Consider the following 12194-nt stretch of genomic DNA (forward strand, 5'->3'; position numbering starts at 1 on the left):
AGACGACCAAGGCCAGGCGGGCGCCAGCGGGCGCAGTGTACCAGTTTCCTCTTTGGTGCTAAGTAGGTAAGCGCGGACGCGGAGTCCCGAGGAATCAGCCAAAGGTTTCCGTTCCGATGCAACAAGACCAAGACCGCCAGGACGGCCGGACGGAGGTCATCATCGAGCCCACCATGGCGTCACGACCAGAGGCTTTTGCAGGTGAAGACTACTTTTGTCAGGATAGCATGTACTAGCTGCCCCCCTTCGAATTTGGCCGTTGTGGGATCCCTTGCCGCCTACTTTTGGGAAGAGGACCAAGGCCACTATAAATAGGACCTAGCCACCACCATAGGAAAGGACGGATCATTCAGATCATCCTCACACCCACCAGCTCATCCGAGCCCAAGAACACCTCTCCTCCTGAGGCTGTTCTCCCACTGTACTAGTTCATCCTCAGCCCCTCGAGGCCAATCCACCATAAAGCAGGAGTAGGGTTTTACATCGCAAGGTGTCCCGAACCTGGGTAAACGGCCGTGTCCCTTTTCCATTCGGTTCGTCGAGCTAGGCCGTGAGATTAGTGAGCAGGAAGACTAGGGAGGACGAGTTCTTCGCACGCACCCCAGAGTTTGAACCTCTCAAGGGTCTGCGGAACCCGAGATCCGACAATATCTTCCATGCTAAGCGGGTTATTCTCATGATGAGTGTTTATTCACTCGTCCTTGCATGAGAGGGGCGGTAATAGGGATTCCCAGTCCTGAATTCAAAAATTGCAAATAATTAAGCAAAACTCCCCCAGGACTAATGTTGGTCTGAACAGTACCCGTGGATTCGGCTAGCCGTGGAGTCTGATCGTTGGTGGAGGGGGAGTAAACCTTTACTTTTACCACTTGGGAACCGCCACTAATGTGTTTAGCATGGAAGATATCGATAACTAATGGTCGCAAAGTAAATAGGAAAGGTGCATTTCTCAAAATTTCATTTATCTCTGTTTAAAAATTTTGAGCTCTGGCACCGCTGCAAATCACTGCTTCCCTCTGCAAAGGGACTATCTATTTAATTTTATGTTGTGTCATCACCTTCTCAAATAAGAGCCAGATCTGAGAGCACTATTGTCATCCTCATGCTTTGTGTATAGCTAATGTTGGATGCATCATGACTGGATCTTTTCTACCATGAATTACAATGTTTAGTCGCTGCTTGAACTTTGGAGGTGCTCTGCATTTATGTTTTGCGGTCTCAGAAAGGGCCAGCGAGATACCACTGTTGTCATATTATATCATGATTGTTTTGACAAAGTGTTGTCATTTGAGATGCTTTATTATTGCTCGCTAGTTTCTTATGCCATTGATATGAGTTAACATAATATTTAAGAGTTATTGTTGACATGGTTAGTTGTAATCTTTGCTAAAAACCTGGGTGCTACTTAAGCTTATTTATGTAAACAAGAGCAAAAGAGTTTGTAAAAGTTTTTCTTTTTCACTTTCAGTTTATCAACTGAATTGCTTGAGGACAAGCAAAGGTTTAAGCTTGGGGGAGTTGATACGTCTCCGTCGTATCTACTTTTCCTAACGTATTTACTCTTGTTTTGGACTCTAATTTGCATGATTTGAATGAAACTAACCCGGACTAATGTTGTTTTCAGCAGAACTACCATGGTGTTGTTTTTGTGCAGAAATAAAAGTTCTCGGAATGGAACGCAACTTTTTGGAGAATTTTTGTATAATAAAAGAAAAATACTGGAGCCAAGAACTACTAGAGGGGGGGGGGGGCTGGGGAGCACAACCCACCAGGGCGCGCCCTCCTCCTAGCGTGCCCAGGTGGGTTGTGCCCACCTGGTGGCCCCGCTGACCCAATCTCTGACGCTATAAAATCATATTTTCAGAGAAAAAAATCAGGGAGGAATAATTATCTCGTTTCGCGATACGGAGCCGCCGGTACCTCCTGTTCTTCATCGGGAGGCCAGATCTGGAGTATGTTTGGGGCTCCGAAGAGGGGAATCTTTGGTCTTCCTCATCACCAGCCCTCCTTCATCGCCAATTCCATGATGCTCCCCACCGGGAGTGAATAATTCCTTCATAGGCTCGCTGGTCGGTGAGGAGTTGGATGATATTCATCATGTAATCGAGTTAGTTTTGTTAGGGCTTGATCCCTAGTATCCACTATGTTCTGAGGTTGATGTTGCTATGACTTTGCCATGCTTAATGCTTGTCACTAGGGCCCGAGTGCCATGATTTCAGATCTGAATTGCCGTTTATGTTATCACCATTATATATATGTTCTAGATCCGATCTTGTAAGTTATAGTCACCTATTACGTGTTATGATCCGTAAACCCCGGAGTGACAATATTCGGGATACTTTCTGGTGATGACCATAGTTTGAGGAGTTCATGTATTCACTATGTGCTAATGCTTTGTTCCAGTTCTCTATTAAAAGGAGGCCTTAATATCCCTTAGTTTTCTTATGGACCCCGTTGCCACGGGAGGGTAGGACAAAAGATGTCATACAAGTTCTTTCCATAAGCACGTATGGCTATTTACGGAATACATGCCTACACTATATTTATGAACTGGAGCTAGTTTTGTATCGCCCTAGGTTATGACTGTCACATGATGAATATCATCCAACGAATCCACCGATCCAATGCCTACGAATTTCCTACATATTGTTCTTGCTAAGGTACTACTGTTGCTGCTACTGTTACAACTACTACAAAATCACTCCTATCACCGTTACCGTTACTATTGATGTTATCGCTACTATCCAAACTATCATATTACCGTGCTACTGATCACTTTGCTTGCAGATATTTAATCTCCAGGTGTGGTCGAATTGACAACTCAACTGCTAATACTTGCAAATATTATTTGGCCCCCCCTGTGTCAAATCTATAAATTTGGGTTGAATACTCTACCCTTGAAAACTGTTGCGATCCCCTATACTTGTGGGTTATCAATATGCACCACATTTTCCTTTAGTTCATATTGTTAGTTTTGCTCCATGGCACAATTCATCGATACATACTATAGAACTATATTTGAAGGGCGAGGATGGGGCAGTCTTGCCTGATCGGTTTGACAGAGAGGCTAGGGGCTTTGTGATTCGATGGCTCATTACTGCTGGAAGGTGGGGCCTTGTGATTTGATTGCTCGTTATAGTCATTATTACTGCAGCGCTACATCAGGGGGTAAGTCTCCCCTTATGTTCCCCACTCTAATCTAGTGCATGACACGTCAACCTGGATGCTGGCGGTCCCACATGTCGGCGAAAGGAAGTATAATTGTTGCAGACGACCTGAGGCAAAGAACCGTGTGTTATACTATAGTTTTCTGCTGGAGTACTAGTAGTACAACGGAGGGGTGCAAAACGTTAAAAAATGATCTAGTTTGCTTGTGATCCCACGGCCCCACTCATCGTTAGCATTGTTCTATTCATGCCTCGCAGAGAACGTGACACATGCGCAACACCCGAAAGACACAATGGCAAAAGAAGAAGGAAGATTACCCCCAAAAAAATTGGAAGATGCACACAATAGTCGGGGTCGCTGCTCTCTACTTCATGAATGGTTGCTGGGCACGAAGTTCTAACTGCTTCTTCATCGCCTCCACGACCTTGTTCTCCACCCGCCTCTCCTCCGCCATCTTCTCCATTGTGTCCATGGTGCGGGATTTCTCGAGGCGAGCGCGCATGATCTCTTTCATACCCTCATGATGTTGCTTGACAGCAGTCAGGCACTCGATGCAGAGCTTCTTCAAGCCCTCCCTCTATTCCATGACGAGTGCGGTCATCATCTTCACCGAGGTACTATTCTTCTCATGCAAATTCTTCCAGCCGATGATCTCCTCCTTCAGCAGGTCGAGCTCATGGCGGAGCTTCGCCTTGTCCTCCTCAACTTGCAGGATTTTGCTGGTCGCCTTCTTACCCGAGGCATTGCTCTCCTTCAGTAGCTTCACCAAGCCGGCGATCAACTCCCTCTGCTTATTGAGCTGAGTGGGCATGTTGTCATGAACTGATGACTTCAGCATTGCCAGCTCAGCAAGTTCATCTCCGCGGCGAATGCGCTTCTGAGAGCCCTCGCCCGCCTGCGAGAGATCTTTCTATCGAGGGATTGATTCTGAGCCACGAGAAATCCTCCAAAAACCCTGGTTCAAGTTCTGAGGGCTTGGCTTTGCGTCTATGACTACGAGCTTAACACGACGAGGACACAACGAGCTACCCAGGTTCGGTCCACCGTGCAGTGTAAAACCCTATGTCTACTTGGTTGTATTCCTTGTGGACAGTGCTCTCGGGGCTACAAGGTGAGCTTGAGCTCTTTGCGGCTAGCAATGGCGCTAGGGTTTGACCAAGAGTCGATCCCTGCTACGATGGTCGCTCTGTCCTTTATATAGGATCCTTGGGCCTCTTCCGAAAATATGAGCGGGATAGGGCTACCACAGGCGGCTATTTGTAGAGGACATGCGTTGTTGCTATTTTTGACAAAAGGTGGTCTTCGCCGGCAAAAGGTGTTATCCGATGACGTGCCAGGGGCTCCACGATGACCTCCGTCCTGCCGCGCCATCGTCCTGGTCTTCTTTCACCAAAGGGGAAACCTTTGGGGCTTGCTTTGGGTGCAACAGGCACAACTACCCCCTTAGCACCAAATGGGAAACTGCCCTGGCCACGCAGGCTGGCGCCTGATCCGATGACATCGCCCACGTGATGGGCATGTGACCCGCACTGTGGAAGCTCCTCGTGAGGCCTTGTGGAAGGGCGCCTCGCGAGGCTACTTGCCGTAGTGGTGATCTTGGTGAAGTCCTTTGTCGAATAAGTCCATCACGGGGCAGGGCCCTTGCGAGGCTGCTGGCCTCGCGGCGCCCGCTGGTAGGCCGCCTCATGAGTTGGGCCAAGGGGATCTTCCTGGGCCACAAGCAGATGGCTTGTGGTACCCCGGTTCCCACTGGGCCGACAATAGCCCCCGGGCACGCGACGCGCATGTTCCGTTCGTTGAGGAACGAAATGGCGCGGGGCCTAAGACTGCCGAGCCCAAGAAGGGATGCGTGGTAGCATGACGGGACAGGGACGCCCCCACTCTCCATAATGCCTCAGTAACCGCCATCTTGGCCATAAAGCCTGCCCGTGTCAGGCGCATGTACATCGTTGCTCCAATCTTGCTCTCTGCCTTCCTTGTAAACTGCTCCTCTCCTTCTTCTTCCTCCGACTTCCAAACTCCGTCCGCCGCCACCGCCATGGTTCCCAAGAGGAAGTTCTCTGCTACCGAGAAGGGCAAGGCGATGGTGGAGGAGGTGTCACTGCCAACGCAGGCACCGGTGAGGGGTAGGGGTCGAGCCCGTGCCTCTGTTGCTGCGGCGAGGGCCCCTCACCGGGGCCGGACGCGATCATCGGTCGCTGCCAGAGAGGTTAGCCCCAGTGCTCGGGGAAATATCGCACCTCGCGGGTGTGCAGGGCACGACATTCGAGGCCGGGGCGAGCGCGTTGGCGCGCCCGTCCTCCCTCCCCGGGCGGAGGCTGATACGTCTCCAACGTATCTATAATTTTTGATTGTTCCATGCTATTATATTATCTGTTTTGGATGTTTTATATGCATTTATATGCTATTTTATATTATTTTTGGGACTAACCTATTAACCTAGAGCCCAGTGCCAGTTTTTGTTTTTTCCTTGTTTTTGAGTTTTGCAGAAAAGGAATATCAAACGGAGTCCAAATGAGCTGAAAATTTACGGTGATTTTTTATGGACCAGAAGAAGCCCCCGAAGCACAAGAATCGAGCCAGAAGAGTCCCGAGTCAACGACAAGGGTGGAGGTCACGCCCACCCCCCTAGGGCGGTCTTCATGATCGCAAAAAACCAATCGAGAGCCCGTTTCGGCACCCTGCCGGAGGGGGAATCCATCACCGGTGGCCATCTTCATCATCCCGGCGGTCTCCATGACAAGGAGGGAGGAGTTCACCCTCGGGGATGAGGGTATGTACCAGTAGCTATGTGTTTGATCTCTCTCTCTCTCTCTCTCTCTCTCTCTCTCTCGTGTTCTTGATTTGGCACGATCTTGATGTACCGCGAGCTTTGCTACTATAGTCGGATCATATGGTATTTCTCCCCCTCTACCTTCTTGTGATGAATTGAGTCTTGCTCTTTGAGGTTTCGTTATGTTGGATTGAGTATTGGATTTGAGAACACTTGATGTATGCCTTGCGATGGGATATCTGTGGTGACAATGGGATGTTCTATTGATTCACTTGATGTATGTTTAGGCACTCAACTCGCGGATTCCCGAGGTGACATTGGGGTAATCTATGCATAGGGGTTGATGCACGTTTTCGTCCTACGTTCTCCGATAGAAACGTTGGAGTGATTCTTTGTTGCACGTTGAGGGATCTTTATATGATCCAATTATGTTATCATTGTTGAGAGAACTTGCACTAGTGAAAGTATGAACCCTAGGCCTTTTTTTCAAGCATTGCAATACCGTTTTTGCTCACTTTTGTTACTATTTACCTTGCTGTTTTTATATTTTCAGATTACAAAAACTTATATCTACCATCCATATTGCACTTGTATCACCATCTCTTCGCCGAACTAGTGCACCTATACAATTTACCATTGTATTGGGTGTGTTGGGGACACAAGAGACCCTTTGTTATTTGGTTGTAGGGTTGTTTGAGAGAGACCATCTTCATCCTACGCCTCCCACGGATTGATAAACCTTAGGTCATCCACTTGAGGGAAATTTGCTACTGTCCTACAAAACTCTGCCCTTGGAGGCCCAACACGAGTCTACAAGAAGACGGTTGCGTAGTAGACATCAAGCTCTTTTCTGGCGCCGTTGCCTGGGAGGCTAGGTAAGCGGCACTCACATCCCATCAATGAAGCTCTTTTCTGGCGCCGTTGCCGGGAAGGTGAGTGCTTGAAGGTATATCTTTAGATCTTGCAATCGAATCTTTTAGTTTCTTGTTTTATCACTAGTTTAGTCTATAAAATAAAACTACAAAAAATGGAATTGAGGTTGCCTCATATGCTTCATCTTTTTAATGTCTTTCGTGAAAATGATGGAAAGGAAAATTGTGCTCAAGTGTTAGAAGAAGAAGTCAATAAATTGTTTGGCACTAAATATTTGAATGATGAGCATGATTGCAATGTTGATAGTGTGAATTCTTTGAATATCCATGATGTTAATGATATGCAAAGCTACAAGCTTGGGGATGCTATGTTTGATGAAGATGATATTTTTAGTCCCCCAAGTTTTGATAAGCAAATTTATTTTGATGATAGCATGCCTCCTATTTATGATGATTATATTGATGAAAGTGGGTTTGGAAGAGTGTCAACTCTAGGAAGTAATGATCCCACTATTTTGGAGGGTGTTGAATCTTATTGTGATAATTATGAAAGTGGATTTGGAGAGGTCATGACTTTATTTAGTGATGAATCCACTATTTCGGAAGAGGTTCCAATTGATTATGAGAACAAAGTTGCTATCTATGATAATTATTGTGATGACATGTATGATATAAATAATAATGATAACCATGAAGCTTGTCATCATGATTTTAATTTTCAATTGGATTATGCCTCACATGATAGTTATTTTTTGAGTCTGCTCCCACTACTATTCACGAGAATAAATTTGCTTATGTGGAGAGTAATAAAAATTATATGCTTATGCATCGTGAAAAGAATGGTTTATGTGATAGTTATATTGTTGAATTCATTCATGATGCTACTGAAAATTACTATGAGAGGGGAGCATATGCTTTTACATATTGCAATTATATCAAGTTTCCTCGCTATGTGTTGAAAATCTTGAAGTTTTGCTTGTTTTACCTTCCTATGCTAGTTGATTCTTGTTCCCATAAATTGTTTGCTCACAAAATCCCTATGCATAGGAAGTGGGTTAGACTTAAATGTGCTAGTCATATGCTTCATGATGCTCTCTTTGTGCTTCAATTCTTTACTTTTATGTGAGCATCATTGAAATCATCGTGCTTAGCTAAAAAGGCATTAAAGAAAAGCACTTGTTGGGAGACAACCCAACATTTACCCCTACTGTTTTTGTGTTGTTCACATGATTAAGCTACTGTAGTAATCATGTTTTATAGCTTTTGTTTCAATAAAGTGCCAAGGAAAGCCTTTGGGATAGTGTGGATGATAGTTGACTTGATTCTGTGCGAAAACAGAAACTTTTGTTCCCAGTCTAGAATTTTGAAAATTCACTGGAACGTGCTTTTGATCTGAATTTTTTACAAAAGATTGACATACAAATTTTCTATGTCTTCCTAATTTTTCAGAATTTTTGGAGTTAAGAGGTATGGAAATTTTTCCGGTTACTACAGACTATTCTGTTTTTGACAGATTCTGTTTTCATTGTGTTGTTTGCTTATTTTGATGAATCTATGAGTAGTATCGGAGGGTATGAACCATGGAGAAGTTGGAATACAGTAGATATAATACCAATATGAATTTAGAATTAGTTCACAACGGTACCTAAGTGGTGATTTGCTTTGTTATACTAATAGAGCTTACGAGTTTTCTGTTGAGTTTTGTGTTGTGAAGTTTTCAAGTTTTGGGTAAAGTTTTGATGGACTACGGAATAAGGAGTGGAAAGAGCCTAAGCTTGGGGATGCCCAAGGTAATACTCAAGGACAACCAAGCATCTAAGCTGGGGGATGCCCCGGGTGGCATCCCCTCTTTCGTCTTCGTTCATCGGTAACCTTACTTGGAGCTATATTTTTATTCACCACATGATTGTGTTTTGCTTGGAGCGTCATTTTATTTTATTTTGTTTTGATTGCTGTTTTAATAATATCCCAAGATCTGAAATTTTTAAATGTTAGAGAGTCTTCACATAGTTGCACAATTATTCGACTACTCATTGATCTTCACTTATATCTTTTGGAGTAGTTTGTCGTTTGCTCTAGTGTTTCACTTATGTCTTTTTGAGCATGCTGGTAGTTTTATTTTGAAGAAATTGATGAACTCTCATGCTTCAATTATATTATTTTGATAGTATTAAACAGCATGGTAATTTTCTTAGGTTATGAATTTAGTCCTAATATGATGGGCATCCAAGAGGGATATAATAAAAACTTTCATATAAAGTGCATTGAATACTATGAGAAGTTTGATTCCTTATGATTGTTTTGAGATATGATGATGGTGATATTAGAGTCATGCTAGTGAGTAATTGTGGATTGTAGAAATACTTGTGTTGAGGTTTGTGATTCCCATAGCATGCACGTATGGTGAACCATTATGTAACGAAGTTGGAGCATGATTTATTTATTGATTGTCTTCCTTATGAGTGCCGGTCGGGGACGAGCGATGGTCTTTTCCTACCAATCTATCTCCCTAGGAGCATGCGCGTAGTACTTTGTTTCAATAGCTAGTAAAATTTTGCAATAAGTATGTGAGTTCTTTATGACTAATGTTGAGTCCATGGATTATACGTACTCTCACCCTTCCACCATTGCTAGCCTCTCTAGTACCGCACAACTTTCGCCGGTACCATACACCCACCATATAACTTCCTCAAAACAGCCACCATACGTATCTATTATGGCATTGTCATAGCCATTCCGAGATATATTGCCATGCAACTTTCCACCGTTCCGTTTATTATGACACGCTTCATCATTGTCATATTGCTTTGCATGATCATGTAGTTGACATAGTATTTGTGGCAAAGCCACCGGTCATAATTTTCATACATGTCACTCTTGAGTCATTGCACATCCCGGTACACCACCGGAGGCATTCATATAGAGTCATATTTTGTTCTAAGTATCGAGTTGTAATTCTTGAGTTGTAAGTAAATAAAAGTGTGATGATCATCATTATTAGAACATTGTCCCATGTGAGGAAATCAAAAAAAGAGGCCAAAGAAGCCAATCAAACAAAAAAGAGGCCAAGAAGCCAATCAAAAAAAAGAGAAAAGAGAGAAGGGGCAATGTTACTATCCTTTTTCCACACTTGTGCTTCAAAGTAGCACCATGATCTTCATGATAGAGAGTCTCCTATGTTGTCACTTTCATATACTAGTGGGAATTTTTCATTATAGAACTTGGCTTGTATATTCCAACAATGGGCTTCTCAAATTGCCCTAGGTCTTCATGAGCAAGCAAGTTGGATGCACACCCACTTAGTTTCTTTTTGAGCTACCATAAACTTATAGCTCTAGTGCATCCGTTGCATGGCAATCCCTACTCACTCACATTGATATCTATTGATGGGCATCTCCATAGCCCGTTGGTACGCCTAGTCGATGTGAGATTATCTCCTTCTTTTTGTCTTCTCCACAACCACCATATTCTATTCCACCTATAGTGCTATGTCCATGCATGGCTCATGCTCATGTATTGCGTGAAAGTTGAAAAAGTTTGAGAACATAAAAAATATGAAACAATTGCTTGGCTTGTCATCGGGGTTGTGCATGATTTGAATATTTTGTGTGATGAAGATGGGGCACTGATACGTCCATATTGCATCATGCTTTTACATCGACGTTTATTGCATTATGGGCTGTTATTACACATTATGTCACAATACTTCTGCCTTTTCTCTCTTATTTTACAAGGTTTACATGAAGAGGGAGAATGGCGACAGCTAGAATTCTGGGCTGGAAAAGGAGCAAATATTAGAGACCTATTCTGCACAACTCCAAAAGTCCTAAAACTCCACGAAAGATAGTTTTGGAATATATTAAAAATATTGGGCGAAGAAAGCACCAGAGGGGGGCCACCCACTGTCCAAGAGGGTGGAGGGCGCGCCCTACCCCCTGGGCGCGCCCCTGCCTCGTGGGCCACCTGGAAGCCCCCCGATGCCCATCTTCTGGTATAAGGTGTCTTTTTCCCTGGAAAAAATCAGAAGGAAGCTTTCGGGACGAAGGGCCGCCTTCTCGAGGTGGAACCTTGGCAGAACCAATCTAGGGCTCCGGCGGAGCTGTTCTGCCGGGGAAACATCCCTCAGGGAGGGGGAAATCGTCACCATCGTCATCACTATCGATCCTCTCATCGGGAGGGGTCAATCTCCATCAACGTCTTCACCAGCACCATCTCCTCTCAAACCCTAGTTCATCTCTTGTATCCGATCTTTGTCTCAAAACCTCAGATTGGTACCTGTGGGTTGCTAGTAGTGTTGATTACTCCTTGTAGTTGATGCTAGTTGGTTTATTCCGTGGAAGATTATATGTTCAGATCCTTTATGCACATTAATACCCCTCTGATTATGAACATGAATATGATTTGTGAGTAGTTACGTTTGTTCCTGAGGACATGGGAGAAGTCTTGTTATAAGTAGTCATATGAATTTGGTATTCGTTCGATATTTTGATGAGATGTATGTTATCTTTCCTCTAGTAGTGTTATGTGAACGTCGACTACACGACACTTCACCATTGTTTGGGCCTAGGGGAAGGCATTGGGAAGTAATAAGTAGATGACGGGTTGCTAGAGTGACAGAATCTTAAACCCTAGTTTATGTGTTGCTTCGTAAGGGGCTGATTTGGATCCATGTGTTTCATGCTATGGTTAGGTTTACCTTAATTCTTCTTTCGTAGTTGCGGATGCTTGCGAGGGGGGTTAATCATAAGTGAGATGCTTGTCCAAGGAAGGGAAGTACCCAAGCACCGGTCCACCCACATATCAAATTATCAAAGTAATGAACGCAAATCATATGAGCATGATGAAAACTAGCTTGACGATAATTCCCATGTGTCCTCGGGAGCGCTTTCCTTTATATAAGAGTTTGTCCAGGCTTGTCCTTTGCTACAAAAAGGATTGGGCCACCTTGCTGCACCTTGTTTACTTTTGTTACTTGTTACCCGTTACGAATTACCTTATCACAAAACTATTTGTTACCGATAATTTCAGTGCTTGCAGAGAATACCTTACTGAAAACTGCTTGTCATTTCCTTCTGCTCCTCGTTGGGTTCAACACTCTTACTTATAGAAAGGACTACGATAGATCCCCTATACTTGTGGGTCATCAAGCATAGCCAGACTATATGATTTTGTAGCGATAACTTTCTTTGGCCATGTTATTTTGAGAAGACATGATTGCTTTATTAGTGTGCTTGAAGTATTATTGTTTTTATGTCAATATTAAACTTTTGTTTTGAATCTTATGGATCTGAATATTCTTGCCATAGTAGAGAAGATTACATTGATAAATATGTTAGGTAGCATTCCACATCAAAAATTCTGTTTTATCATTTACCTACTCG

The sequence above is a fragment of the Triticum aestivum genome, chromosome 1D (assembly GCF_018294505.1).
Source record: "Triticum aestivum cultivar Chinese Spring chromosome 1D, IWGSC CS RefSeq v2.1, whole genome shotgun sequence".
Classification (NCBI taxonomy): domain Eukaryota; kingdom Viridiplantae; phylum Streptophyta; class Magnoliopsida; order Poales; family Poaceae; genus Triticum; species Triticum aestivum.